General features: G+C 55.5%; 1 protein-coding gene across 2 annotated transcripts in view; it reads right to left on the bottom strand.

The window, feature by feature from the left end:
• SDK2 (sidekick cell adhesion molecule 2) overlaps positions 1-23,479 on the bottom strand; it is a 264,926-nt gene that overhangs the window by 113,877 nt on the left and 127,570 nt on the right. The window lies entirely within an intron of this gene.

The following is a 23,479-nucleotide window of genomic DNA, read 5'->3' on the forward strand; positions in this document are numbered from 1 at the left end:
TCTCTCTCTGCCCCTACCCTGCTTGCGCTTTCTCTCTCTCAAAAATAAACATTAAAAAATTGGAAAAAAAAAGAGTCAGACGCTTAACCGACCGAGCCACCCCAGCGCCCCACCTCTCTGCTCCTTCTTAAGAATGTGTGCTGAGCAAGTTCTGGAACCTTGCGAGCCTCGGTTTTCCCATCTGTAAAATGGGGACAACGACGGCCGACTTTGATGGGCTCCTTATAAGAGGCCCCAGACATAATTGCCAGGCATATGGCACGTGCTGTACTAATGCTTGTCCAATGAGGGAGCAGGTGTATGAGTCACTGGTGGGGAGTGGAAGGTATGGGGTGAGGTGGAGAGGTTCCGGGAGGGAGACAAGGAGGGTGTTGCAGAAACCCCCCACCGGAGTGAGGATCCATTAGGGGCTCCCCACCAAGCATCAGGAGAGCACAGATTCCCTTGTCCGGCAAATTCTTTGGCTTCGCCCATGGACGTGTGAACCCCAACCATCCGCAGCTGCCCATGAAGGATCTGTCATGCCCCCTTGGTCACCTAATCCTCTTTACTGGTAGAGGGGCTACACCTCAGTCCCTTGGCTGCCAGTAGAGGATGTGACCTCCTTTTCTGCCTCCTCGGGACACCGAGGACAGTGAGAGAATGACAGCTCCCCTTCCAAACCCTGTTCCTCTCAGCCTCCTGACCCCAGTGAGGTTCTTGCCACCAGCCTGACCTCCCAGCCTCCCGGTCACCTCTGTTTGTGTCCTCTGGGTTCGGGGACCTGAGCCTGGTTCCTCTGGGGATGAACAGCAGGGAGTAGGTAAGTGGCATCCCTTCTTGGCTGACCTGCCAAACTTCATTCTCCCTCCCATCATGACAAAGAGTGGCAGGTGTGTGGCTCCAGGGGCCGGAGAACACCTGGAATCAGCCACCTCGAGGCCCCCTCGAAGGACCACTTATTTATTGATTTATTATAGGACATATGTGCCCAGGATTCAGAATTCAACGAATAAAAGAAAAGGCACACCGGAAACGTCTCTCTCCTCTGTGTTCCTCAGCCACCCATGGCTCCCAGCTCCGCACACGCACAGCCACAGCCACTAGTTTCTCGGGCACCTGTCCAGAACGTCTTCATGCAATTACAAGCAAATGCCAACCCACGATCCTTCCCCTCTCCAGCAGGAGACTCGGCCTCCAGGAGGCTGTTTAGCTCCTTGCTCTGTGCATGTGACGAGATCTTTCCGTAGTAACCGCACTCAGAGCTTCCTCAGGCTTCCTGACAGTGGCCGAGCGGCAAGTGGCGAGGAAGCTTTGCTTTGTCCCAGTCGGATGGTCAAAGGGAGCAGGCGGGGGAGAGAGGGCCTTGGGGCAGGGCTGGGGTGGAAAGAAAGGACGATGCAGCACGAATCCACATGGTTCTTCTTGCCCCTCCGAGTGTCCTGACTTGGCCCGCGGGACCCGCCGGCTCAGTCCCGTCCTCCCACAGGAAGAGACGAGCTCGGGGTGGAGGGCACACGGGCACGCGGGGAGGAGCCGGGACAGATAGATGGATTTTCAGAGACACGAGATGGGCAGGGAGAAAATAACCACCTAACAAATGTGGCATCTTCTCCGGCACCCAGGGAAACACACGATGCCCTTTCTGGTTCGAGTCCTTGAGTGTCATGGTTGATATTTAAAATGATTCTTACTCGCATTAAATAAGATATTTCAATTCCACGAAGCTGTCAGCAGCTGATGCGGACACCAGAAGTAATAGGCACGCTCTCCTTGTATTGTCCTCGTTAATAAATCAGACGCCTCGAGAGGCACGCGGCGATGCTCACAGGGACGAAGGGGGTGTGTGTACACGCGCACACGTGTGCACGCACACGCATGGCGCACACTCACCCAGGCACACACGTGTGCCTCCGCCCACGTGCACACGGTCCCACCCACATGCATGCATGCTCACGTATACACGTGCAAAGTTGTGTGCACACAAGCACACTCACGCAACCTCCGCACAAACTCACACACACGTGTGCGCGCACGCCCGGCACAGGAACACTCACGCACACACCCGTTTGCGTCCAGGCACATACGCACCCTGCACACGCCCACGCACGCCTGTGCACGCTCACGCAAGGCACACAGTGCCTACACGGGTACACAGGCACACCCACACGTGCACTCAATGCACGCACAGGTGCACACGCTCCCACACGGATGCATACTCATGCACTGTTGCGCGCACACCCGCCCACGCTCATGGCCACACTCTCACGCACGTGGGCAACACTCCCAGGGTGAACCCACGTCCAGCCACTCCCATCCGAGGTCACCCGGGGCAAATCCACCCTGCTCGGGTACAGGCCACTCTCCCTGTCACGCTGAGGCCACGGGCACTCCGGGCTGCCTCATTCAGTAAGCTCTTCGCCCGACGTGGGGCTTGAACTCACGACCCCAACATCAAGAGTCACATGCTCTACTGACTGAGCCAGCCAGGTGCCCGGGGCTGCCTCATTCAGATGCGCTCAGGACACCCGGATGTCCGTCGTGGACACGCACGCTCTCTCCCACCAAACCGCGTCTTCTAGATTCCTGGTAGCCCCTGGGGACACCAGTGTCTGGTCACTGATCCCTTGGCGCTAGGGCTTTCTTCTCCAAAGACACCGTGTGTGGCGAGGCTGGAAGGGGAGGGAACAGCAGCACTGAGGTTTGGGGCAAACAGACCCCCCGGCCGTGCCCCGTCCCTAGGCTCCCCCGCGAAAGGTGTGGGCTCTCTGTGACTTGCCCGCTAGGCCTCCACATCCACAGGGCGGTCAGCGGGGACCGCAGGAGTCACCACAGATGGCCAAGGGGACAGGCTGTGGGGATAGCGGAGTGCGGCTGAGCCCTGGGGACCCAGGCGTCCTTCCCTCTTCCCAGGGGCTTCTGGGCGACGGGAGAGGCAGCGGGTCCAGGTGTGCATGCCCGTGTGTGTAGAGTGTATGTGCGGGCACACGCCCCCACCCCTGCCTGCAGTGGGGAGACAGCTGGGGCTCCAAGCGCTGGCCACTGTAGCGGGCTACCCGTGGGCCCGACATCGTGGGTTTGCTTTTGCACAGATTCCTCAGGAAAGAAAGCAAAACCCTGTGCAGAATGATTTAAAGGGAAAAGTACATGTACCAGGAAATAGATAAGAGTGATGTACCATTTTATAATTAACACAATTAGCGACAGGATAAAAAGTGTCACGTATTTAACATATATCAAAGCAGCTAATGCTCGTGATGCTGTGGGACGCTCGTGCTAATAGGAAGCTCGGTTAAAGGATGAGAAAACCGAGCCCAGAGTAATGAAGTAACCTGCCCCAGGTCACACAGCGAGCCAGTACCTAGTACATAGGGACAGTCTAGGATAGAGAGAGGCTGAGCCTCACCTGGATGCTTACCCAATACTTTGGGGTCTCTCATTTCTGGGGTGTGCTTTGAAGAAGGCAGTTGTGACTATCTACAGTCCACCCCTTACACACAGAGAGACGGCTGACGGAGGGGACAGAGAATTTGGTCTGCAGCACCCTTACAGAGAAAGCAGGTGCTGAGTACCGACTGGCCGGTCCGGTATCGGGGAGACCGAGGGGCAGGGGGCGGGACTGCTCAGGAAAACTGTTCAGTGGGCCTTTTGGCTTTTGGTTATGGAAGGGGCTCAGGTATGAGAGGCACCAGGAACACAGCTCAACTGTTCTGTATGATGCACTCACTGGGCATGTCGTTTTCCCTCTGGCAACAGCCTGAAGGATCTGGAATTCACGGGCAAGTAGGGAGGAGAGAGAGAAAGAGAGGAAGAGAGAAAGAAAGAGAGAGAGAGAAAGAGAATGAGATGGTGGGGTGGGGAGAGAAACAGAGACACAGGGAGAGACAGGGACACACACACACACACACACACACACACACACACACACACACGCAGAGGCAAGATTTACCCCCGCACAGGAAGCAGACGATCCTGAGGACGACTGGCCCCGGTAGGATGATGCCAGGAAGATACACCCCGTGGCGAGGGCTGTCAGGGCAAATTCAGGAACAGTGATTTATGCTCTATTTTAAGCGCTTTCTGTCCTGTGCTGTAATTCCCCTCCCACATCCTCGGTAAGAGTGTCGCGCCCAACTGGCTTCTGCTACTGGCACTCTGGGGAAGGAAGGGAGCCGTATGCTCAGGCCGGGGGAGGGGTCGCCCTTTGAAGGGAGGCGGCAGCCTCAGGGGGAGGTTTGAGTGAGGAGGTTTGAGTGAGGAGCAGGAGCAGGAGAGGTGACTGCGAGGCCCAGGCCAGGTGAGCATCCTCCCCCCCAGGGTCCTTGGAAGGCGTGAGACGGTCATGTGGATGTTCGAATAGTGGAGGACTCGGGTACGGTGGGTGCCCCCCGCCACCCGGAGGACTGCAGAGTGGAGGCTGTCACAATAGACAGAAGAGGCCCCCTGACTCTGACTACAGAATATGGGGGAGATGGACGCTGGGCCACTCATCCCTTCCTGCCTCAGTGCATCCCCCCCGCGGGCACACGGGGGTGGCTGGAACCCCGGAGCGCTGGGTGGCAGTCAGGGGGCAGCCAGGACTTACATCTGCAGGCGCCTGCAGCACCCGCAGCCTGCAGGGACCGGGCTGGGCACGGGGGCTCAGGAAGACCCCTGCCTCCGGGAAGTGGAAAGATCCCCTCTGGTCCCGCTCTCCAGCTCTCCCAAACTTCTGGAAGTTTCTGATGAAAACGGGCCGCCCCTCGCCTCTTCATGTGCAGCCCCTCAGCCCACAGGGTTCCTCTCTGCTTCCAGCCAGGATTGTAACAGCCGGTCTTAAGGGTTAACCCACTTCAAGGTAACACACTCCTTGCCTGCTGACCTAAGGTCCTTCATCTGTAACACAGCTAATTTACTTTCTTTTGAGATTTGCAGACCATTGGCCTTGGGGAGCGAAGGATCAGAACTTTTTCAGGCCACAGAGGCCAGCCAGTCTGATGAAGCCGCCTTGACTTTCTGATTAGTGCAGCAATCTTTTAGCAAAATGTTTTTCTTTTTTAAGGGCACACCAATGACTTTACTGACCTCCCTCTGTGCATCTGGAGACCCTGACCTCCTTTGCAGAAAGAACAGAGCACTTGTGCACATCACCAGGCTCTCTTGCACAGTCCCCCTCCCACACCCCAGGCATCAAAGATCTAGAACTTCTTGTACAACCTCTGAGCACCGAGATAACTCTGTAGCTGGCATCATCGAGTCTGCACATAATCAAGAAATGTCACAGACCGCTGTACTCCCTTAGCTGATTAAAACCCTTTAAAAATCTCTGGGGCCAGGCAGAGAGCTTAGAGTTGGACTTTGGATAAGAATCCAACTTGCTGGCCTCCTGAATAAGCTCATATTCCTTTTCAGTCAAAACTGGTCTCTTGGCGGGCACTTGGGTGGCTCAATTGGTTGGGCGTCCAACTTAGGCTCAGGTCACGATCTCATGGTTCATGAGTTCAAGCCCCGTATCGGGCTCTGTGCTGACAGCTTGGAGCCTGGAGCCTGCTTCGGATTCTGTGTCTCCCTCTCTCTCTGCCCCTCCCCCCACTCGACTCTTTCTCTCTCTCTCTCTCTCTCTCTCAAAAAATGAATAAACAAAAAAATTAATTAAAAACTGGTCTCTTGGATATTGGCTTTTTGAGCAACAGGCAGCCAAACTCGGTTTTTCGGTAACAGGATGTCCCTTCCAGGAAGCCTTCTCGAACACCCTCTGGGTTGTCCCAAATCTGGTGCATTTGTCACAACTTAATGTAATGTCCTATGTACTTGCACGTGTCTCCCTGAGGCCACATCTTGTATGCTGTCCCATGTCCCCCGTGCACCATGGAAGGCCAAATAATGCCCCCCCCGCCCCCCGCCAAAGATGTCCACATCTGAATTCCCAAAGCCCACGAGTATGTCACCTTCTAGGATATGATGGTTGAATTGGGTCCCCCCAAAAAGATGTGTTGACATCCTAACCCCAAGGGGCGCCAACCACACCACGAGCTAGAAGAGAGCCATGAAATGCATTTCCCCTGGAGCCTTCAGGGAGACGGGCCCCGCGGACACCTTGATTTCAGACTTCCGGTGTCCAGAACTGAGAGAGAATCAAGGTCTGTTGTTTCAAGCCCCCTGGCTTGTGGCACTTTGTGACAGTACCTCTGGCAAGCTCACACGCAGCAGGGACTCGGCAGCTGTGATTTACTGAAGGACCACGAGCCACGGACATCTATCTCGGATTACTTGCTGGGCCTGACGTGATCCCAAGGGTCCTTCTGAGAGGGCGATGTGAGAAGGACAGCAGAAGCTGGAGGGGTGCAGGGCCGACAGCCAAGGGATGCAGGCGGCCTCTAGAAGTCGGAAAAGGCGAGGAAAAGAGTCTCTCCCCTCCCGCCTCCAGCAGGGCTGGCTGCTCGCATAAGGCACAGCGTGTGGGCTTGTGCAACCACTTTCTTGTTTTGTTTTTTTAACTTTTTTAATATTTATTTTAGAGACAGAGAGAGCACAACAGGGGAGGGGCAGAGAGAGCCTGAGACAGAATCTGAAGCGGGCTGTAGGCTCTGAGCCATCAGCAGAGAGCCCGACGCAGGGCTCGAACCCATGAACCCTGAGATCATGACCTGAGCCAAAGCCGGATAGTCAACCGACGGAACCACCCAGGTGTCCCTACAAGCACGGATGGTTCGTTTAGAAAGCAGAGGACCCTCTGCAGAGCCTCCCATCCCTGTCCTGGCGTTCCTGCTACCTGTGAGCCCCGTGTGTGGTCCCGAACCTCCCTGCTCTACCAGGAGAAGCCACGATGTTCGATGCTCGAATTGATCTCAGGAACTGTGGTCAATGAGACGGCTGGTGGCATTATTGAGCTGGAGGCTGTAACACTGTGACAGCCCTGGCTTGAGTTGGCCGGGGATGGTGCTGTCCGCCCTGGGACCTTCCGGGCCAATTAACTGCTCTCGAGGAATAAGGAAAAGCACTTCATTAAAGGCTGGCATCAGCAGGGTGGTTCTCACAGACATGGAGCAAGAAGACAGGTGCGGGGGGAGGGAGGTCTGAAGTGGCCACACTGTCACCACGGGGAGATTAAGCAGGGACCGCCCCCACGCCCCCAACAATGATAAGAGCATCCAGTTCCCAGCAAACACTGGACGTACATTATCTGGCTCACCTCCGCGTTTACTGCAGGGAGAAGGGACTCCTGTCCCGTTTCATAGCCAGGGACCTGGGCTCAGAAAGGTTGAGCAAGTCACCCGAGGTCACCCAGCTAGAGGGCAGCAAAGCGACATTCAAAGTCAGGCCCACCTGAATCCAGACATGTCCCCGCCCCACGCCTGCCCCTGACCCGGTGCCCTGGCTGGGTAGCGGGCACATCCCAGAGCGAAATGCCTCCCCGGGAGCTGCCCGGACCTGTCCTGCCCCAGGAGCCCCGCAGAGAGAATCCTCTAAGAGCCAAGAGTAACAAGATGTGGGATCGTTGTTGCAAAGACTGGGGCGGGACACTATTATTACCGGGAACAGACAGAAAGGAACAGAGAAGGCAAAATCTGCGTTCAAGGAGTTCAAACTTGCAGACAATTCAGTGTGGATTTTTAAAAGGTGACTGGGAAGGAAGGAATCCTGAGGCTTGAGGGGTGCCAGTGTGGCTACTGGAAAAAAAAAAAAAAGAAAAAGGAACAACAGAAAAAGGCAAGAAGTGTGGCCTGTCTTCTGCTTACAGTGATGCTCTGGAATTTCCCCCCATGGCTACTTCTCCTTCGCAGAAAAGGAGGCTCCTTTGTCCTGGGCTTCTGGCATCTGGCAGAAATTCCTCAGGGGCCTTTTTTTTTTTTTTACACCTAGTAACAGGCTGCATGGAAATCTGGCCTCAAGGAGCCAGACTGCTTGTGCTCTGTGGCCAAATCGTAGAGGGCTGGGCCAAGCAGCCTCTTCGCTCTGTCTGGGACTCCCCAGCCTCTCAGGTGCACAGAGTGAGGCCGTCTATTTTAATGGCAGAGAAGCGGCCTCCTAATTAGACCTGCCGGCCGGGCGGGAGGGAGGGCCCCCCAGAAGCCTTCTTCCTCCACGCTGCAGGGACACATCGGGGGAACATCCGAGCCTCACTGCAGTTTAGCATTTGCCCACGCGTGACTCATCCATAAGAAACACCGGGTAAACGTACAGAACCACAGCCCCGCCCCGCCCCCCAAAGCACCCTCTGCTCACCTGCCCCTATCTGGTCTGACAGCTTTCCTTTCCATCTCAGACACCGCTCCCTCCCGCACCTCACAAAAACTCGGGACCAGCAAGCTTCACAAGCCGGCTGCGGGCCTTTTCCGAGGCCAAGTGTCAGATTTATTGTCGTATTTACGAATTTCTCACCCACGGAACGCGCGGGAGACCGTGCGAGCGCCTTCAGTAGGCTGCTCTCTTTTGTTTCGTGTGTCCCTAATGAAGTTTTTGAAGGTCGTTCCCTCGCCCCCATTTCCCCCATTAGCTTGTGGTTTTTACTGCGTGATTTTGCACGGCGGGGCGGTTTTTACACGTGAACAGAACTGATTGCCAAGCGCTTCACATGGCGTCTGACACTTGGGAACCACTCAAGAAACGCGTCCGGATGTGTTTCCTGTTACCGTGAACCGTTCCACCCGGCCTGGAGTGCCCACTATGTGCCAGGCACTGGGTTAGTGTGAGCAGCGGGCACGGCGGTAAGAACAGTAAGACCGTGAGTCTGTGGTGTTGTGCTCCCGTCAGCCACTTGTGTTTAGACGAAGATGTTTCTGCCACCGTCATACCCTGCTTGGAAATGCATGGCTCCCCAGTTCTACTCTGAGTCCATTCTGTACCCATTGCTACCCGCCAAGACAGTGTGCTGCCCCTGGGAGCTAAACATTGGCCCCTGGGCATCTCTGAGTCTCAGAGAACAGAAGTGAATAGGGACTTGCTCGTCTTTGAGCAGGAGGGACTTTGTGAGGGCCCCTTTAACCACCACAAGGGATAAGGGCTAATTCGCACTGAGGAGGCGGGGCGCACGTGTGTTAGAAGCACTAATTTGGAGGGGGGGAGCTCTAGATGGGCACTGAGTGCGGGCGATGGTGTGAACCCTGCCAGGCTCTGCCCAGCTGAGCCCTGCTCCCTGGCCTTCACCAGGCTCCTGATTTCCCCAGGCCAGATGTTTGTGGGATTAATGAATGTTGATAAGGCTGGAGGATGAACCACAGTCTCCCCGGGGGTCCCTGCAGCTTGCCTGGGCGGGTCAGGTGGAGGGAAGCTGGGAGGAGGCCTCCCCGGCCATCCTGAGTGCCTGCTGCTGGGTAGTGCAGCAGGGCGGGGAGGGGGGCACGTGATGAGATGCCCACTGGGTTCCTCGGGTGGACCTGCTTCAAGGTCACGGCTGATGTTCTACCTGAGGCAAGGCTTCACTGCATGTCTCCTCTCCGAGTCCCAAGGCTCAGGCACCGGGCAGGGAAAGCGTCTGAGTCCTGTGCCCTCCCCCAGCTCCTGGCTCTGGGTTACGTCTCCCCCTGTGAGAGTCGTGGCTGCCCTCCCGCCAAGATCAGAAACCTGCACCCAAACAACCAGTGGGGTCGAACGCCGCGCTGGGGGCTTTGGGGGCAAAGGCTGTGAGCGCTGGTGGGCACTGGTGGAGGAGGAGGGTTTTTGACGGTCAGTGTATGTGTGACCTTGGGCCAATTGTCTGACCTCTCTGTGCTTCCACGTCCTCGTCTATAAGACAGAGGTAATGATAATACTAATTAGTAACAATAATATAAACCAGGCGCTATCTTAAGTGCTTTGTATTATGGTATTGCACTCGTCCCTCATTAGCTACTCTGTGAGGTCAGAATCCATTTTATCCAAATTTGGCAGATGAAAAAAAGCTGAGGAAACCAAGGCACAGAGAGGTTAAGTAATCTGCCCAAGATCACACAGCAGGTGGCAGAGCCCCAGGAGGCTGCCTCTAGATTTTGTGCTCTTAACCATCACGCTGTAGTCCCTCCCTGCGGGCACACTGTGAGGGTGTCATGAGATGGGACCTGGAAAGGACAGGACAGGGCTGTACGTGAGGTGTGCCACAGCTCGCTAAGAGTTAGCTGCCACGGGGGTTATTAATGTTATTATTTTTCACCTAGCCATCTGTCCCGCGAGGAGGGAGCACTGCCCTCAGCCCTCTCTAACAGCCCCCAAACCCGGCGCCCGAAGCCCACTCTTCCCCGTCAAGTCCTTGCCCAGCAAGCCAGTCGGGGAAGCAGTGGCAAGGTCGGGGCTCCATGGCGTCTCATGTTACGAGCTGTGGTGGTAGATGCCCTGAGCCCTGGGGCCCTGAGACACCTCTCCTCCCCATCCTCGTGAACACCTGCTCAGACCCCAGGCAGCTAGCTCTGCAAACAATCCCACCGGCCCCGACTTTTCTGGCCTTTGTCCAGCATGACTCACTGCCATCTCTGCCCGTTCCCCTTGGGTTTTCCAAAGTCACCCTCGGAGGTGACTTCAGGGAAACTTAGTGGGGGAACCAGGCCAGAACTGTGTTAATGAGGCCCTGAGGACCCGCCTGTGAGCTGCCATCTGGAAAAGGTAATCCGTGCCGACTGCCAGGCACCGGCCGGATCTGAGTGGAGGTTGGGAGACTCGAGAGCACGGCCCTAATATTTTGCAATGGCTCCAATCCCAGGCTGCCCTTGTGACTTGCTTTCACCAATAGAATCTGGTGGCACATTCCAAAGCCCAGGCCTCAAGAGCCTTGCAGCTTCTGTATTCACCTCTCAGACCACCAGGCCCCCAAGACCACTAGGCCATGAAGGATGGTAAGCCACAGGAAGAAAGGCCTGTACCACAGCTGTCCAGCCCAGCCCAGGCCAGCCCAGGCCAGCCCAGCCCAGCCCAGCCCAGCCCAGCCCAGCAGATGGCCAGCAGAGAAATGATAAATCATGGTTGTTTAGCCAGGAAGTTTTGGGGCGTTTTTCTGGGCAGCAATAGGTAACTGACTGGAGGCTGGGGCCGGGAGCAGGCTGGGAATGCTCCTGTGGGCAGAGGCTCCCCAGCTCTGTATGGTTCCCTAGGGGTCAAGGGTAAAGGAGCAGGTGCAGACCTCCACGGTCTGCTCAAGATCTTTGGTGAGATGATCTCTTTTGGTCACCCTTCCCCCATTCTGCAGGAAGAATGGCCTCTCCCTTCCCTAAGCCCTGGATGATCCCCCCCCGGCTCCCCGCTGACACTGAGACCCCAGAGATGCCAGTTGGAGCTGAAACTCCCCTTCCCAACCCCCACCCCTCCTACCACTCCCAGGAGGCTCTGTGGGGCAGGAGACTTGGGCAGCCGGCTGGGAGCAGGTCTCTCCCTTGGCCAGAGTGGGAAATTCAAAGTCACAGACACCTCGGTACCCTATGAGCCAGAGGGCAGAAAAGCGGGCCATTGCAGTGACTTCTCTTGATGGGGACAAAGACACAGGGCAGAGACCGCCTGAACCCTCCCACACAGAGAAATCCCACACATGGGCCAGAAAGGGGCTCTGAGGGGTATGGGTGGGGAGAGGGGAGTCAGCCCCCAGGAAGCAGGGGTCATTACCAACTCCCCAGGCACCTGTCTAGACCATTTGCCTGCCTGAGCGCATAACTGAGTCAAGATCTAATTAGTTTCTGTGTCCTGGCTGAAAGCCAATGAGGGAGAGGCCCACAGGAAGATCTGGGGAGGGGGCGTTCTTAGGGCACGCTGGGGTCTCCAGTCCAGACGTGTGGGGAGAAGGAATGAACATCTCACACATTGGACTATCCCAGATAAAAAACATATGTGCCTCTGATGGACGCCACCCCTCCCCGCCTCCCTAAGGACCTTGGGCCGCACATGTCCACCCTACGCCCATCTCTGTGCACCGGTTCCCAGGGATTCAGGCCAGATTCAAATGTGTCAATTTCAGGTGATGAATGATCAAGCCCTTCCTAATTTGCATGTTAAGTTTCCTTGTGGCAGAAATAAATAGCCTCAGCTCATCAGAGAAGAGCTTTCTTGGGGGGCCTTTCATTAAAGCGGTAGTGAGCACTTCTCCAGCGTGTTCCGTCCCGTACTGTGGGGGGTCTGGGTCCCCAGGCCACCTGTCCCAGGGCTGCTGGGACGGGCTCTGGAGAATCTGTCAGTCACTGCCAAGTGGGAGGAGGGGAGGGTGGGGAAGAGAGGGCGTGGCTTGTGTGCGCACACCTCTGTGTTCTAGAATGTTCCGGCAGTGAAGCTGGCAGCCGGTGCACATCCCTGGCCTCATCCCTAATTTGCAGCATAACCCTGGATGTGTTAACTTTACCCCTTGGGTGTCAGTTTCTGCATCTATAAATGGGAAGTGTAGTTACTGCTTTGTGGGTTCCTCGGGCCGCCTGTGGGCGTGACCCACCGGGACGCTGGTGAGTGAGCACACACCATGGGCGCCCGTGTGATGGGTCCTGCGGGTGGCCTGTGCGTGGGCTGTGGCGGGACACCCAGAGCTGTGCCTACCTACCATGTCCGCAGAAGAAAGACAGCAGCTTCTCTCTGCCTGCCCCAGCTTCGGGGGAACCCATGATGCCTGGAATGTCCTCCCTGCCCCCCCGCCCCTGCAAGGGCTCTCGGGGCCATGACTCCTCAGGGTGGTGCTCTGAAGCCGTGGGGACACTGGGAGAACTCAGAAGACATCCAAGGGCAGAGAGAGGGGAGGCCAGAACCGCCTCCCCCAGCACAGGGCATCCCTCCCACCTCCTGAGGGGTTCAGCCTGATGAGGAAAACGTCACCAAATCAACCTGGATCCTGGAGTCTTTGCTCTCTACCAGACCAGAACTCTGCACAACTGGGTAGCCCGGTCAGACCCCAGCAGCCCCGGATGCTGGTGCAGGGAGCCTGGGTTTGAATGGCAGCTCTGACCCTCCCACCCGGTCTGGTCCCTGAGGAAAGTCACTTTCGTCTCCCGGCTACGGAGAGTCCCAGCTGCAGGATGGAGGGCTCAGCCTAGATGCCAACCGGGCCATCGTTCTGTGGCCGCGTGACGGTGTCACGGCTCCGGGCTTGTGCCCCCACCTCCCCGAGGCCTCAGCTGGGGTCCAGTGAGGTGACACCCACCACGAGTCTCTGGCCCTGGAGGGAGTGGGGGGCCCACTTCCTCCCCAAGCCAGGACCCATTAGTGAGGATGTGAGGAGACAGGTTGCTATGGAAACTGAGACAGCCAATGTTTCTGAGACTTTTGCTTCTTGTTTCCCTTTTCCCCCTTACATTTCGAACTTATTCATCTTAATTGACATAATTATTGCCGCGTCAACCTGAGGCACAGGGAGCCAGCTGTGCCCCTTGCTGCCCACTACCTGCCCTGACCCTGCGGGGCTCTCTCCCTGTCGCTTCTCTCCCGGCTTCTTGGCTTCTCCTGTCACTCACCAGCAATCCCCCGTGGCCAGGAAGAAGCTGTCCCAAAGCAGGGGGAGGCCCCCACCCCAGTGCTCCTGGGCCCCTGTGGGGACAGGGGTCATGGCCGCTCCAAGTAACTGAGATGCCAACTTGTCTTCCAGCCCAAGCTCCTCACCTAGAGCCGACTAGGACTCCTTATTTACACCTCGGGAGCGGACCCTTCTGCCCACTGGGTAAATGAACTTGGGTCTCTCCGAGCCTCCATATTCTCATCTGTGCAATGGATCTGTCCTACCTGCCCGTGCATCCCATGCCCAGGGAACAAATGGAGCGTGGAAGGAAAGCAGTTCTATTGCAACAGGAAGTCCCATCAATTTGGACTGGGTGGGGGGAGGAGAGACCCCCCCCCCCCACAAGGGGCTGGAGGGTGGCCAGCCAGTTCCACCCTCATGTCCCCCAATGCCAAGCCAGCCGCCGACTCTAGGGTGTGGGACTGGACGCCTGCTTGCACCCGGGAAGCTCTGGTGGCTCCAGCTGGGAGAGTCTGGGCAGGGGGGGCGGCACCGGCACCTTGCTCTCGACCACTCGTTCTCAACGGGGTGGATGTGGCCCTCTAAGGCACACTTGGTGGTGCTGGAGACATTTCTGGCTGTCACATTTCAGGGAGGGGGCTACTGGGATGTAGTGCGTGGAGACCAGGGGTGCCGCTAACCCCCCCTGCCGTCCACGCGGCAGTCCCCACGACAAAACGCGATCTGCCACCAATGTTAACAGTGCCCGGGCTAAGAAACCCTGCTCTGGTCACGGTCTTCTTCGTGGGCGGCACAGGGTATCACCTGGGGGGTCCCTCTAACCCTGCTCCCTCCCCCATCGTTGAAAGCCGGCCCTGTGTGTGCAGGCGCGGGGCTGGCTGGGCTCCCTGCACCCCTCCTCCCTTCCCGGGCTCCGCCGGAGCGGGAGGGGGGCCTCTGGGTCAGGGGAAGGACAGCACGCTTGGCTGGGGGCCTCTTTCTCCTCCCAGCCCACCTCCCCCATCCCTCCCCGAGGATTACGACATTTCTAAACTCGTTAACTTTTAATTACTACCTTCCCTCTGCCTGAGTACACTGGCTCCAGGCCACGTACATCTCTATTAAAATTCAATTTATGCCCATCATAACTAATTCCTGCACTTCAGCTTCCTCACCGGCAGCCTTCAATTTTCAGACAGGATGTCCAAACTCATGGCCAAATCAGAGTTTATCTCCAAAGAGGCTGGCAATGGGGTTGGGGGGGAGGGGAGGGTCTGGCTTTGTTGAGGAAGAGGGGTCCGGAGCCTCCTTACAAGCACTGGGAGGAGAGTGTGGCCAGACAGAAAGAGGCGGGGACAGCCTGCCCCGCGGCGTGGACATGGGTGGGTGGTGTTCGCTTGGTGGCCTGGAAGGCCGCCATTTCCGCTTACACAGCCATCGATGACCAGCCACCCTTCCATACACTTAACCTTCCGTGACACTCATGACCCTCCGGGAGGTAGCCTATAATAACTGGTGTTATTATTCCCATTTAACAGACTGGGCAGCTGAGGCAGGGCTTAAGTCATTTGCCCAAAGGCATACACTGAGTCACAGTCAAGACAGGGACTCCTACTGGGGGGGATGCTCGCACTGAGCCTTGGAAGATCAGGCAGCAAAAGTGAGTGAGGACAGTGCAGGTCACTGGGGAGAGGTAAAGGCAGGTGGTCCTGAACAGTAGACACCATCAGGAGAGGACTCATTCCGCCCATTAGCCAAGGACGTGGGTGAGGGAGGAGACTGGGAAGAGGGGCAGGACCAGGGCACACAGGGGCCTGAGGCGCCCTTGACCCAAATCCTCCAAAGACCGCCCGCCTCCTGCAGGACGCAGCCCAGAATGTCCCTCCTGGCAGTCGTGATCCTTCCTCCGCCATTCTGTGCCGGCCGTGTCTCCCTGATCGCAGGGCAGCATCGCTGGCCCAGTCTCGCCCCCCCGCCACGTTCACATCTTCCCCTTCACTGGCTCCTCATCCAGCCCCCCTCACTGTCCCTAAGCTCCCCTATGTCCCTACACCTAGCTGACCGTTGTTAGTGTCCCACAGCCGTCGACACACAGCCGGCCACTCGGTCCTTCTCAAAACCCCCTCCCCGTTCTGTGACACCCTGATCTCCGTCTTGGCCTCTTGCTTTCATTCCGTTGGGCAGGTTCCCACCTCTTTTGTTTATTTGCTTTCGGGGGCCCTGGGGCTCTTTCCTCCGCGCTACGTCTGCTCTCTCGCCCTGCCCGTTCCCACGTTCCCACGGGGTCCGCTGTCACGCTGATGTCAGTGATCCCTAAGTCAAGATCTTCAGCTTGGGCTTTCCTTCCCCACCCCAGGCGCGCGCATCTTCCTCGCCTGCTGGATGCTGCTACCCGGTGTTTCTCCACGCACCCAAGGGGAGCACGGAGACTCCCCACGGTGTCCCTGCTTTTCCAGGGTTTCTTCCACCAAGTCCCTGCCTCTCCACCTGCCTTCCTCCCTCACCCGCACGTCCAGCCCCTCGTCACGTCTGCTCAGTTCTGCCTCCTGGATATGTGTCAGACCCCTCTGCTCCTCTGCTCCCCACTGTCTCCAAGATGGCCCGGCCACCCGCCTCCCATCACCCCTGTCCACCCCGGCGTTCGCCTGTCCTCCTCCAGTCCACTCTCTGCCCCGGTGCCTGGCTACAGGGTTTAGAAATGGACACCTGATCATGGCCCTTCTCTGTGAAAAACGAGTCAAGGGCCCCACACAGCTTTTGGCCTAAGAGAAGAGCTCCCCGGGAGGGCCAGCGAGCCCCGACTTGACTGACCCTGGCCGCTTCTCCAGCATCCTGACCTCCTGTCCGTGCCAGCTTTCTTTCAGTTCCTCTGTCTGCGCACACGGCTGTCTCCAAAGCCCCACTTCTGCCTCTTCTAGCTCTGCCTAACCCTGCTCATTCTCAGCGTCCCCAGTGACACCTTCTCCGACCTGTCCTTCACCTTTGATGGCGCTTGTCGAAACTGGAGTCCGGCATTACGTGAAGAGTTACTGAGTGCTGTTTCCATCCCGCACCGCACACTCTATGGGGGTCAGGGCTCCCCTGTCTTATTTAGCACCCAATGTCTACACTTCAGGGGAGCTCCACCCGTTCACTTCCCATCCCCGCCAATGCCTCTTCCCCTCTGGGTTCAAGTTCGACATCTTCCACAAGCTGCCCCCAACTTCTCTAGGCCTTTACACCTGCTGTCCCTCCTCAGTCTGGGCGCACATGAGCCACGAGTCCTGCTCCTCGGCTAGAATAAATCTTTCCCAAGGGCGGTGGGAAGGGCGGGGCTGGCACTGCCTTTCCTGACTGTCCTCCTTGACCAGCTGTGTGCCAGGTGGGCAGAGAGTCCCAGATCCGTGCCTTGTGACTGAGCAAAGTAGCATCCCCCGATATTCCTCCATCAAACCTGGAGGGAGAGGATCTGGCTCTCATCTTGGTTCAGAGACTTCAGTCTTGAAGCCCCACGTCCCTCCCTACCAAGACGACTCTCCTGTAGGAGCTGCTGATGCACGGGGATTGAGAACAGGTGCCTACGGGAAAGGGGCTGGCGCACGGCCTGGCATGGGGTACATGGTCACTTGAAGCGTTCGTCATCAAGAGTTAACATACGTGAAGTCCTTGAGACGGGGCTGGGCCCACGTAAGCTCCTTGTGTTAGCTGTGACTAGTTCCCCTGCACTGGTTTAGGAGGCTGGCGGGGGCCATCCCTGGAAAGTTGAGCCCTGCAATGCTACCACTGTTGGTGGGGGAGACAAACACAGCAAGACAGCTCGGAGCAGGGGGTGGGATGCAGGCTCGGGGTCCAAAAGACCCTGGGTAAAACCTGACTTCCCAGGTCTGGCTGTGTGACCTCGGGTAAGTTGCTGAATCTCTCTGAGCTGGGACTCCCAGCTAGGAGGTGGAGATAATAATAGCGTTAATCTCTCAGAACCGCTGTTAGTTAGAGGTTGGCTCAGTTCTGGGCACCCACGTGGTATATGCTCCAGCACCTGCCAGGAGCCCGCTGGCCTCTGCATCCTTGGCCTCGGCCGCCTGCTCTCACTTCTAAGGGGAGGCCAGAGGACAAGCCAGAGACAAAGCAGCTGGCCCGGAGAGTTTCTCTTCATCCTCTTCTCTGAAGAATTTCAAAGGCTGCAGCTGCCCCACATGTGTCCCCTGCTTTGTGCCCATAGCGAGGGCTGCGGCATGCGTGGGTCTCTGCCTAAGCCACGGGGCTTTCTTCTCTCTGCCGCTGAGCCCGCGGGCAGTGCCCTGACAACACAGCTCCCCCACAAGGGACATCAGCCTGGCCGTGGGGCTGGGGACGCAGCCTGGGGCTGGCCAGTGTCCTGCCTGGCTCTTCTGAGCTTCCCCTCCACACACCTGCTCTTCTCCACGCCAGCCAGGGGCCAGCCGGGGCCTCAGAGTCGGACTCGGCCTCCACTCGTCTTACCTCCTCACGCCTGCTCATCTCAGGGTCTGCGGGGCCCCTGGCTTCCTGCCCTCTCAGGGCAGAGGAATGGCGTACGGTGACAGGACCGTGGCAGAAGGAGCCCCGTCAGGACCCCGTGTGCGTCTACACAGGTGGGACAAGAACCCACACGGGTCACACAGCCTTCCTGGATCTGCCACTTGCTCTCTTCATGACTCCAGGCAAGTTCCAGAACTTCTCCGAGCTCCAGTCTCCTCATTTTGCAAAATGACGGTAATAACACTCACCTAGTGCTGCTGTGAGATGATGTATGTTCAGTTAACCATGCGTGGGAATCTAAGTGTGTGTGTGTGTGTGTGTGTGTGTGTGTGTGTGTGTGTGTGTGTGTGCATGTGTGGGTTGTCCCCAGCCACACAGTTCTGGCTGGTTCAGTGGATGATGCAAAGTGAGGCAGAACTGATTCGACTTGGGGAGAGGGCCCTGGAGGGTGGAAGGCGGGGAAGAGAGGGCAGAGGAGGGGTGCCGAGGGGAGGGAATAGGGGAGAGTGATCTGAGGGAAGAGACTCCAGGGGCAGCACAAGAGGGCCTGACCTTCATGAGCTACCAGCCCACCCTGTCAGGAAGTTAGGCTAACAGGCCAATGTGCTTCACCCAGACATAGACTCACGATGGTTAAACAAGAGCCTGAAGGAATCACACCCACCCACCCAACTACCTACCCACCCCCCCACACGTGTGCGCATGTACAGAGGCTAACAAACACATTAGAGCGTATACTTCCAAGTAAGTATTGTGTTCAACCTCCTCCCACCCACCCCAACACACACCAAGAGCCACTGGGAGAGGCCATGCACCTGTCCCACTGGTGGAGGGGTGGCAGTGGGGGCAGTGCCCAACCCTTTGGGACGGTCTTCCCAGGCAGTATCCCACCCACATGGGAAAAGAGATCTCATTTGCTCAGAGTCTGATAATGCTTTATACCCACAGCGGTACCCCGAACTCTCAAACTGGGAATTCAAGGCTGGCTTCAAAACCGGTAACATATGTCACCAACAAGGGGCTCTCACAGCACTTGACCACAAAAAGAGCTCTAAAGAGGGTCCTGGACCATAACAGTGTCATCGGACAGGTGCACAGAGCCCCCATGACCACCTAGGAGGAGATGTGCTCGCTTGCACACGAGGTCCCGAGGTCCGGCTGGTTTGTTACCAGATCTGTCCTGCTATTCTACCGAGACAAACACTTTGTATAATCCTAGCAGGTGCTGTTTATTTCATGCCTGTTGCAGCAGGGACTGGGCTTGTCCCGTAGAATCTCACTGAATTCTTACTGGAACTTTCTAGAGTGGGCATTACTGCTCCCGATTCTGAGAGGCAGGGTGGCTAATTCCGCCCAAGGCCCAGAGCCAGGAAGTGGTAGGAGGGTGACTGTATTCAGGGGGGCCCAACTCTGAGGTCCATGCTATTTCCATTCTGCCCCCCACGGTCATTCGTCCTCAGAAGGATGCGGCAGGCTTTCCTTCGTGTGGGTGTCACACACGTGCACACACGCCACGGCCATTCTGTTTCAGATCCCACTGAGAATGAAGGCCGGTGGAGAGTGGATGTGAATGCAACGTTGTTCCTTTGGAGACGGAGTAGGAAACATAGTGGAATTTATGGCGGCACTTCCAATCTTATTTTCTCTCAACTTGCTGAGTAAATTCAGCCATCTTTCTGCCTGAAAATTGGATATTATCACCCAACTCAAGCCCTGGGGTTCGCAAGAGACTAGGAAGTTCTCAGCGGCAAGCGGTGGTGGGAGAAGCAGGGGATAAGCCGGCCAAACTCCTCTGGGTTGCAATTTTCAGTATGCATTTATTTCAAAGGTGAATCCGGTACATTTTATTGAGCCAAAAAACAAGAAAGTGCTAGAAATCCAATAGCGACATGTCAAAAAGACCCAGGATCCAGCTCGAGGAAGCTCCACGGGCCGATTATGGGTTACTACGGAGGATCAAAGTGAAGAATGACAGGGATAGATTGAAACACACTGAATAAGAAAAATAATCCATGAGTTCATACTGATGCTAAATTATTTTAAAGGAAGGTGAGAAAGGGAAGATCCTTTTTATAAAAGAATGACAAATTGGGCATGCAAGCTGGTGCAGCCACTCTGGAAAACGGTATGGAGGTTCCTCAAAAAACTAAAAATAGAACTACCCTACGACCCAGCAATTGCACTACTAGGCGTTTATCCAAGGGATACAGTGTGCTATTTCAAAGGGACACATGCACCCCCATGTTTATAGCAGCACTATCAGCAATAGCCAAAGTATGGAAAGAGCCCAAATGTCCATCGATGGATGAATGGATAAAAATGTGGTGTATATATATATATATATATATATATATATACACACACACACACACACACACACACACACACACACACACACACACAATGGAGTATTACTCGGCGATCAAAAAGAATGAAATCTTGCCATCTGTAACTATGCGGATGGAACTGGAGGGTATTACGCTAAGTGAAATTAGTCTGAGAAAGACAAATATCATATGACTTCACTCATAGGAGGACTTTAAGAGACAAAACAAATGAACATAAGGGAAGGGAAACAAAAATAATATCAAAACAGGGAGGGGGACAAAACAGAAGAGACTCATAAATATGGAGAACAAACTAAGGGTTACGGGAGGGGTTGTGGGAAGGGGGAGGGGCTAAATGGGTAAGGGGCACTAAGGAATCTACTCCTGAAATCATTGTTGCACTATATGCCAACTAATTTGGATGTAAATTTAAAAAAAAAGATTACTCCCCCCCCCCCACCAAAATGACAAACAAAAGTAAAAGGAAAGATAGAAGTAGAAAATCTGCTTATCACAACCACAAAGGTAATAACTGATTCAGGTTAGACTCCTCAGTGGATACTCAATCACCGAGTGAGAGATTTCTGGGGAGGAGAAGAGTCACAGTTTCGAGTTATCCCTCAAAGGGAAGGGGCGCCTGGGTGGCTCAGTCGGTTGAGCATCCGACTTCGGCTTGGGTCATGATCTTGCAGTTGGCGAGTTCGAGCCCTGCGTTGGGCTCTGTGCTGACAGCTCAGAGCCTGGAGCCCGCTTCTGATTCTGTGTCTCCCTCTCTCTCTGCCTCTCCCCTGCTCATGCTGTCTCTCTCGGTCTCAAAAATAAAGATAAACATTAAAACACACACACACACACACACACACACACACACACACACACAAAACAAACAAAACAAACAAAAAAACAAAGGGAAAACGATACCTCCAGACCTTGACGGTGGAGAAATCTGGTGCAAATCACCTTGACCAGCTGATCAAACGTAACCTCACCAATAATGGGGCAAAGTGACAGGAAGTGTCTTCAGGTATGAAGCACGAAGGACTCACATCTGGGTAATTTTCTTGCCAAGAAGGTTTAACCTGAATCTAATCAGGAGGATGTAACTGGACAGATCTACCCTAGGGGACATTCTGCAAAACTGGCTGAGCTCTTAGAAACGTCAACGTCGTGAAAGGTAGCAAGAAACAATGAGGGATAGTTCTAGATTTCAGGAGTCTAAAGAGTCATTACAACCACATTTCATGTGTGGTCCTTGATGAGATCTTGTATCAAACAATAATAAAAATGGCCACAAAGGACATAATTGGGACAGAGGTATCAATGTGAAATTTTCCATTCTTTTTTTTTTTTTTAATTTAAAATTTTTCTTTTGAGGCGGGGGGTAGAGGGGTAGAGGGAGAGAGAAAGAGAATCTCAACCATGCTCAGCACAGAGCCTGATGCGGGGCTCGATCCCTTGACCCTGGGATCATGACCTGAGCCCAAATCAAGAGTCGGACGCTCAACTGACCGAGCCACCCAGGCGCCCCTCGCTGTGAAATTTTCTGAGTGTGAAAATTGCACTGTGGTTCTATAGGGCAATGCCTTATTCTCGGGAAATTCTACTTAGGGGTGAAGTGACATGATGTCTACAACTAATTCTTTTCCTTTCCTTTTTTTTTTTTAAGTTTATTTATTTATTTTGAGAGGGGAGGGAGGGGCAGAGAGAGAGGGAGACAGAATCCCAAGCAGGCTCCACGCTGTCAGCGCAGAGTCTGAGGCGGGGCTCGCTCGAACTCACAAACCATGAGCCCAAATCAAGAGTCGGACGCTCAACCGACTGAGCCAACCCCGGCGCCCGGAGAAGAGACCTTTCTTATGGGCACAGCACATATTTGATTAGAACAAAATCCCAACCGACTTGTACTCGGGCACCCGGTGGCTGCCGTGCCGTCACGGCCAGCCTTCCTGGGTGAGGAGGCAAGGGGATGAGTTTCCCCCCCGGACGTGTGTTTGCGTCCCCCTGAAATTTCCACCCAACCAAAACTCTGAAACAGAACACAGCTCACCCACAGACAACGTAAGAGACAGAGCCGACCCCCATGCAGTCAAAAATCCACGTGTGACTTCTGACCCCCCACGCCCCTCCAACTGAACTACTAAGACCTACGTTGGCCGGAAGCCTTCCCGATAGCATTAACCGTCAATTCTCACGTTATTTTGTACGCTATATGTATCACATACTGTAGTCTTCCAGGAAAGTAAGCCAGAGAAAAGAAAATGTTATTACGAACACGGTACGAAAGAGAAAATACATTTACAGTGCTGTGTGCGCTGTATTTATCAAAAACGCCCGCGTGTTAGTGGACCCGTGTGGCTCAGCCCATCCTGTTCGAGGCTCAACGGTATTTGCATTCCCCTCTCTGCTTTGTTTTCTAGAACCTGCAAAGCACACTTAGTAGAGGCTGCTTGGGATGCATATTAAGGAAGCCACGGTCACAGTCCTTCCTCAGCGAGAGGCTGGATGTAAAGAATTTCCAGCCCTGGAGCCGGACGACTTCTATTTGAAGCCCAGCTCAACCATCTGACCTTGGGGGAAGTGTTTAATGTCTCTGAGCCCCAGTCTGCCCATCTGTCGAATGGGAAAAATAACCGAACGTTCTCAAAGGATGGCTGGCAGGATTGAATGAGATAATCACACAGGGCGCACATAACGCCTGCCAGGTAGTTAATTCCTTTTCATTGGCAGTGATTCCGATGATCGTTACCATCATCAATAGCTGGGGCCCTGACCACTACCTGGACGCCTCCAAGACAAAGAGCTGTTTTCAGAGGAAGCCCGTTGCATCCATGGGCAAGTCTGATCCTTAAGCTGATCCTTAGCAGCTGTCCCTGTGTACCGTCCACACTGGCAACCTAGCAGTCCCAACCCTCCTCCTCCTGCCAGAAGAAGTCAGGGGCAGGCTGGGAGGCCACTTACACCTGTGGTGTCAAAACTGCCCCAGGGACGCCAGGTAGCAGCCAGGAGCGCTCTGGGTCCCCGGGTGCAAACCGCCACAGAGGCTGCTCAGGGGACACCCCTGGTCTCCCTTGTGGGCTCCCTGGAGACCCAACGCCCAGAGTGGCCAGCACTGGAAGGCCCCCTGCTTCCTTGGCCTCTCACCATCCGGAGGGGAATGTGGTCCTCCTGTCCTGGACCCTCCAGCTCCCTCCTCTGACAAAGTGGCCACGTCCACCAGCCGATCCAGTCCAGGGTTGGGGCAGAAGGGATGAGGAAGGGGCAGGGTGGGGGGTTGTCGCCCTGAACTCTGGCCTCCCTGCTTGGCAAAGAAAAGGACGGTTCTCTGGAAAGGACAGATCGGCCAGTAATTAAG

Source organism: Panthera onca, chromosome E1 (genome assembly GCF_046562875.1).
Source record: "Panthera onca isolate mPanOnc1 chromosome E1, mPanOnc1 haplotype 2, whole genome shotgun sequence".
Lineage (NCBI taxonomy): Eukaryota > Metazoa > Chordata > Mammalia > Carnivora > Felidae > Panthera > Panthera onca.